A 6,861-nucleotide genomic window follows, 5' to 3' on the forward strand; every position below is an offset into this window, starting at 1 on the left:
CGTTGGGGCTCCCCGATAATGCCTCCACTGAACTACTCTTACAGCTAGGAGTGCACAATACCCTTGCCGAAATCATCGAGGCACAGCACACGGCACAGATTGCACGCCTATCAAGCACCAAAGCGGGCAGAGAGATTCTCGTCAAGCTCGACCTGAACACCATAGTAGAAAGGGACAACGTCCTGCAGTTGCCTAAAGTGGTGCGAGAAGCAATCAAAGTGTCCCCCTTCCCAAGAAACGTACACCCGATCCACAATCAAGGAAGCAGGCTCGCCCGCGCCAAAGCTCTCGCTGCGGACGTGGCACAGTTTCCCGACCAGACAGCTTTCGTGGATGCAGCGTACATACCGGGAAAGCATGCCTACTCGGTAGCAATAGTCGACGGACATCGGCGTACGCGTAACTCTCACACTTTACACCAAGAAGCCAAAGGTAGCTGAACAAGCAGCGATAGCACTAGCTCTAAAAAACTCGAGCTTCACAACTGTATACAGCGACTCTAGAGCAGCCACTTGAGCTTTCGTCAAGGGCAGGATAGACAAAACGACGCTACGGATCTTAGGAGGAAGTAACATCACCGATCACTCCATCGTATGGTTCCCGGCACATATGGGCAGATCTCAACGAGATCGCACACGAGGCGGCGCGGACTCATCGACCGCGTCCCTCCGGTTTCCCCCGCTACTCCACATATCGAGTACAGAGGTCAATTATTCACGTACAAGTTACAACGAGCTCACTAAGCACTTTTATCTAGGCAGACGAACATTTCCTCTCCCGGATAAGAAATTAACCCGTAGCCAGTCAGTCACGTTACGCTTGCTCCAAACGAACTCATACCCCAACCCCTGGCGCATGAAGCACATCTACCCAGACTACGACGGACAACATGTGTGTGAACGGTGCAGTGACCGTGTAGACTTAAACCATATGCTGTGTGGTTGTGCATCGAGCGACGCTTACGCCAAGAACAAGGAACATTGGGACAAAGTGTTAAAAAGTGCTTCACTACATGATCAGCTTCGGGCTTTCCAGGAGGCCCGCGCGGCGGCAGAGAGCTTCGGGCTCTCTGTGCCGACGTGGGAGCTGCCCCTCTACACCTGGCGCCTAGCCGAGTGTCCTTCAGGACCCCTACTGTGGGAAATAAAGTTTTACCAAACCAAAATCACCACGCCTAAGTAGACGCTAGCATATTCGATGCAAAAAAGAAAAAAAAAACATAAAAAGCAATAAACACGAAATCCAGACAGAAGTACACCTACAGATTGACAAACTCGCAACATAACCAACAAGACAAGCATGATTTAAAATAAAAAGAATTTTCTTGACACAGAATAGAGATACATGGCGCTCTAACGCAAATGTATGCATATTCAATGGGTCCACCTCAAAGTAAATAAGCAAACTTGTGCAGGCACGAGGGCGTCAATAACACGGATTCTCCAGGAAGTGCGACGAGGGATGTAGGCGACGAGGGACGAGGATTTCTTCAAGTGGAAAACAAAACACCAAAAGAAAAAGCCGTTTCCAGTTTCTGGCAGAAAACTAGTTACATGACTTTCTATAGTATGTCTTATGAGCGAAAAAAAAAAAAAAGTTCATTTTGAGGGGCACAACCACCACTACCACCACCATTGTAATCGAAAGGCTCTGAAGTATGTATGGTGCTGGCTTTCAAAAATATCAAGACTTGCTGAATGGCTGCAGAAAGTCATTGCCCTGTTGTGCATGCAACCCGCGCACTTCACAATCTACGTCGCCTGTGCTGTTATGAAGTTGAGTGGGACCAATCTGTCCAGTCATATACAATCACGAACTCTACATATCAGGGAATTTAGCTGCAAATCTAAAGTTATTATCCAGTTTATGCATGGCTCCTATTTTAAACGCAACTCACGACATGACACATAACTTATACAATTAGTCATGCGCTCTGTCTCAATCTTTAATTTTCAAAAAACTCGCCGTAAAGTTTTGCAACTACATAACATGGCAAGTTGATGTGTCATTAAGAGGCATGTGGAAGAGTATTGCAGGACCAATATATTGACCATCACCGCTAGCTGCTTCAAAGCAAGCGCTACGTTATATAATCAACAATGAAGAGCGGTTTCGTTATTCCATTGTGCATGTCGTCGAGAGGCATGACGACCGCAAGAGGAAAGACTGAAGACCAGTACCCGCAAACTTGATAGTAGACAAATCTGACGACTGATCAACATTAGCGTTACTCGTACGACAAACGAATATTCAAAAAATAAGAAAATACGTGCGTTCGAATTAGCGCAGCGAGAAGTTTTTCAAAGTTTGTCATAGAGGTGAAAGAAAATGTGCGTACTCACGGGTTGCGCTTATCCCAGCACAGCACACGGCAGGTCAACCCAGCGGCAGCTGTTGTAGTTCGTTGCATGGTTGAAGAATATTCCGGGGCGGTTTTGAAGCCTCAAGCACTACAGATTGCACGAGGGGATTTTATCTAACGCTATTCACGCCTCAATTCTAGTGGATGCACTTGGTTTTGAATATTACAGGCGCCGCCAGGGCCAATCGAGGGCGACGGATAGGCGCTAGTGCAAAGCATGGCTATTTCTCTTCACTACATGCGTATACTGTGCGGATACTACTTACCAGGGAGATTATGTGCTTTTGTCAGCAACAAGGAGATGGGTAATGCGCCAGAGGTCATATTCCTGACTTCTTTCTTCGCTTTCGTGACCACACACTCGCACACGGCCCTACGTTAGTCTAGTGTATACGTGAATTAGGCCTAAAGTCTGACCGCCCCGTTGCTTCGTCGCTTTCTATAACGAAATGCGGACCGAAGTATCCAAGCAGGGGATTCACAAAGACGCACTGCACACTCGTCCGTCCATGATAGCAGGCACAGTTTCGCTGACGAAGCTTTCTGGCGTAAAATAACTGAATCAAGAGCATACGAGAGCGAAAGGACACGGACCACAGCAAAAAGATACTGGCAAACTATATAGTTCCTATGGGTCGCTAGATCATGCCGTCGTTCCCTAGATGCGGCAAGGGATGCGGCTGGATTTTTCCCGGCTGTACAGTTCTTTCGTCATCTGACTACAGACCGGCCTCCTTATCTAGGTTGCAACACTTCTAGTCCGAAGATGGATGGTACCATGTGGCTTCTGTCTGTTTCCTATAGATGAAATTATGGAGAATATTGCGAAGGTCTTTTCTCCAGAAGATTGGATAGTTTATAGTGTTTAACTTCCCAAAGCGCCTCAGGCTATAAGAGACGCCGTAGTGGAGGGCTTTGGAAATTTCGACCACCTGGGGTTCGTTAACGTGCACTAACATCGCACAGCACTCGGACGCCTTGCTTTTTGCCTCCATCACAAGCGGCCGCCGCAGCCGGGATTCGATCCCACGTCCATGGGCAGGTCGAGCCCCTTCACACCTGCACCACCGTGGCTGGTCATCTCGCCAGAAGGATTCACCAATATAGTGCTACTTCGACGTCGTAAGCAGCCGCTCTCACGTTTGGAGACGAAGCTGGCTAATCCTCAGTTGTTATGCAATGTTTTGGTGGGCTAGGTTCCACTTATGACTGTGAAATTTATTAGGCTGATCTATTAGCGTGGTTCGCTATTAGATGAGAGCGGAAGGCCTTAAATAAATGAGATGAATTAAGCAGTTTTCTAAAAGAAATAACTAGTTTATTTACACGTAATTTACAGCCCATGCTAATCCGATAATTTACAAGCAATAAAAATTGATCACCTTGTTGCTGCTCCACATTGCTTTCCGGAGGTGCAACAAAGCTCACTGTTTGTACGAGATATCACAGGTCACTCTGTAATTAAAACAATCAAATTACTTTTTTCTTACCTTCAAAAAACAGCAAAATCGAGCTCCAGCATTTACGCCGACATGTCAGCAACAAAATTAAAAATCAATTATTTATCGGTGCAGATGTGTACCCATTTAAATTTTATATATTTCTTTTTTTTTCTTTTTTTTTTTTTTTTGTACGGATTAGCGATCTTCAGGCCTTTTGCATCTCTTCTAGCTGGTACTTTAACAACCATTGTGATGTTTTTTGGGGGAAGTTTTCTTTATTCAGTGAATCTTGGGGCAAAGTATGGCTAAAAGCAAATTTTCGTTCGTGTTTCGGAGAGCTGTAGAAAATTATAAGAAGAAAAATTTACTATTTTTCTAAACTGGCGAAGTTTCAGTCCGCGGCAGGAAAACAAAAGGCCTGATTTAGAGAATAGTGGTTCTAACTGACGCAAATTTCGGTTGTGACTTTGGACGCCGCTGCACCCGGCTATAAGCCGAGACTGGGGAAAGAACATCGCCAGCAGCATGCTTGCCTCTGCTTCGGTTCCTGGGTATGCCTATGACTGACCGAATTCTTCCCAGCTGTCTGACTCCCTGAATATACTGTACGGTTCTTCGTTACACAAGGATAAATAATAGAATTGCATATAAGCATATGCACAAGCATGCACTTTTCGTTTTTCGTTTCTCTTTTTTCTTTTTATAATCTCCTCTCTGCGAACAGCGCGTCTCTCGTTGAAGGGGAATCTAGGTGCCGCTTAGAAATAAAACATATTGCAACTACTTGGGCTAGCTACATTCAGTGCAGGAAAGTTAGAAGACTCAGAAGCTGGAAGTTTTGAAGAACTAAGGTTAAAACAAAAAGAAAGCGAAGAGGCAGCCCCGCCTAACAGGAAGGCGGCGATGAATTTATCTGAAGAACCACTCTTTAGCAGGTGCGCAGTGTCACTGATATACCAGCGCTTCATCCTGACTCACTAAATCCTGTCCTGGCTGGTAAAAATGAAAGCGCCTAGCCCTTTATCCGCTCCCAACCACATGGCGATGGGTTGTACGTCGTCGTGTGGCAGGCGCTGCCGGTTCATGTAATACGACGCGGCGAGAGACCCTCATTTTCTCTTTCAATGCTGTTTCTTCATCTTTTCTTTTTTTGTGTGCTCTCGCCTCACCAGCAGCTTATCTCCTGATTATCCCGACTCCTTTGTATGCGAAAAGACGTGGCTGGCTCCGCAGCCTCTCTCCTTGTTCTCTGTCGCGCGACAATGTCTGAGCGCCGCTGCGCGTCCCTTCTTGACGTGTTCCTAGTTTGTTACGTCATCGGACCGAGTGATGGATCGGTCCCGACTGATCCAGATTCCCTTCTCCATCTTCCCTCCCAGCGGAACAGTGAAACTCAAACCCCACGTCGTTGGCGAACAAAGCCTTTCATCGGATCGCGAGCCTCTCTTTCACCCTGTACGTCTGTCAGTGACGAAAGAGAACCTGCGGATTGTGCTAAGAAAGACTTTCTTTCGCCAAGATTATTCGCTCCTCTGCCGGAAGAGTAACTTCTCCCGTCTCTCCACCACCTCGAAGACCTTCTGTTTCTTTCCTCATCACTCGCCGAACGCCCACAACGGCTCTGGGTGCTTGACCGTGCCTACATTTAGGCCTCTGTTCGAAGGAGGAATGTCTATAGTATACTCCGGCATCCCAAGGACGAGGACTCGGGGTTCTGCTGCGCTTCTGTCCGCACTCGGTACGAAGAGACCGCCTGAAGCGTTTTATACGCCAGGGTCCAGAGTCGTTTCTCAACGGGACCTTTGTTCGGCCCGATGCAAGCGTGCGCGCGCACGCTTCGTTAGGAATGAGCGTTCTTTTGTGATCGATAGACTGCAAACCGAAGCCATAGATAAGTTTCTGCTGTGAACGAGCCACTCGCGCGCTCGAGTGAACGTCCGACAAAAGCATACCACGCCTTCTGGAGGACTCCATGCAATTTATTTTTTTTTTCTTTTTTTTTATTGGAGGGGAGGGGGGGGGGGGGGGGATCCTTTGCTTGACACCTACCAACAGAAAAACATGACGTTTGCTTCCCAAACGAATGTAAGTATTTTATTGTTATAATCACCACTCCAGTTCAGTTCAGTCGTTCAGTCGTGTCCGACTCTTCATGACCCTATGGACCATATCACGCTACGCTTTCCGGTCTCTCACTATCTTCCTAACATCACATAACTTCATCTGCAGTGCTTCGAGGATGCCAGCTAACCATCGCGTTCGCTGCCTACCCCTTCTCCGGTGACCCTCAACCTTTCCCAACATCAAATCTTTCTCCAGCGACTCCTCTCTTCTCATCAGATGACCAAAGTAGCTGAGCTTTAACTTTAGAATTTGACCCTCCAATGAGCAGTCAGGGTTTATGGTCGACAATATCGACTCCACCGGTAGCGTATACGTTTGGTACCGCTGACCGAAAAGGATGAAAGCTGGATTGAACTTGGAGAAGAACTGTTGCCTATACGAGCATTTTTGTCTCGATATCATGTGGTACACATCAATTACGGGCTCAGCTAGTTCAATGTAAGTACGATCGGGTTTATAATAAAGCCGGTCGTGACTATAGAAAAGGTAAATAGTCAGAGACCGCGTTGCTTTCGGGGCAAAGCCGCTCTAAATGATAATTTAGCATTTTGCAGCAATAAATGAGGCTGGATGGTCTTGCATGCTTGAAGCGGCATCGGTGGGAAGAGTTGCATAAGCAGAAATAATTTCCAACTATCATGAACAATCGTGATTCATGATTCGTTAGGGGCGACTAATCAATCACTCGCACGACGTCACATTCACTTAGCCATGCAGTGACCACGTGGCTTCAAGTGTAGCGAAACCACTCGCAAATCGTGCAATGCGCACGCCATGTCCACGCCGCTGAAGTGAGTGATTCAGGCATACACATCTCACTTGGAGAGCTATTCCTATCCTAACTGGCATTAACCGACTCCACGAACCCTCATCTTTGCCCTATTGGACCCCTCCTATACTTTTAAACACGAAAATCTTAACTGCGGGGTTGAA

The 6,861-nt window shown here is 46.9% G+C and overlaps 1 long non-coding RNA gene across 1 annotated transcript in view; it reads right to left on the reverse strand.

Moving 5' to 3' along the window:
- The window catches only part of LOC146207476 (uncharacterized), a 311,118-nt gene extending 308,119 nt beyond the window's left edge, over positions 1-2,999 (reverse strand). Inside the window, exon 1 of the long non-coding RNA XR_014703326.1 lies at positions 2,343-2,999. This is a non-coding gene — a long non-coding RNA (uncharacterized LOC146207476). The remainder of the gene's footprint in view (positions 1-2,342) is intronic.
- Positions 3,000-6,861: the final 3,862 nt, after the last annotated feature.

The sequence above is a fragment of the Amblyomma maculatum genome, chromosome 1 (genome assembly GCF_055883805.1).
Source record: "Amblyomma maculatum isolate TAMU_Amacu chromosome 1, ASM5588380v1, whole genome shotgun sequence".
Taxonomy (NCBI): domain Eukaryota; kingdom Metazoa; phylum Arthropoda; class Arachnida; order Ixodida; family Ixodidae; genus Amblyomma; species Amblyomma maculatum.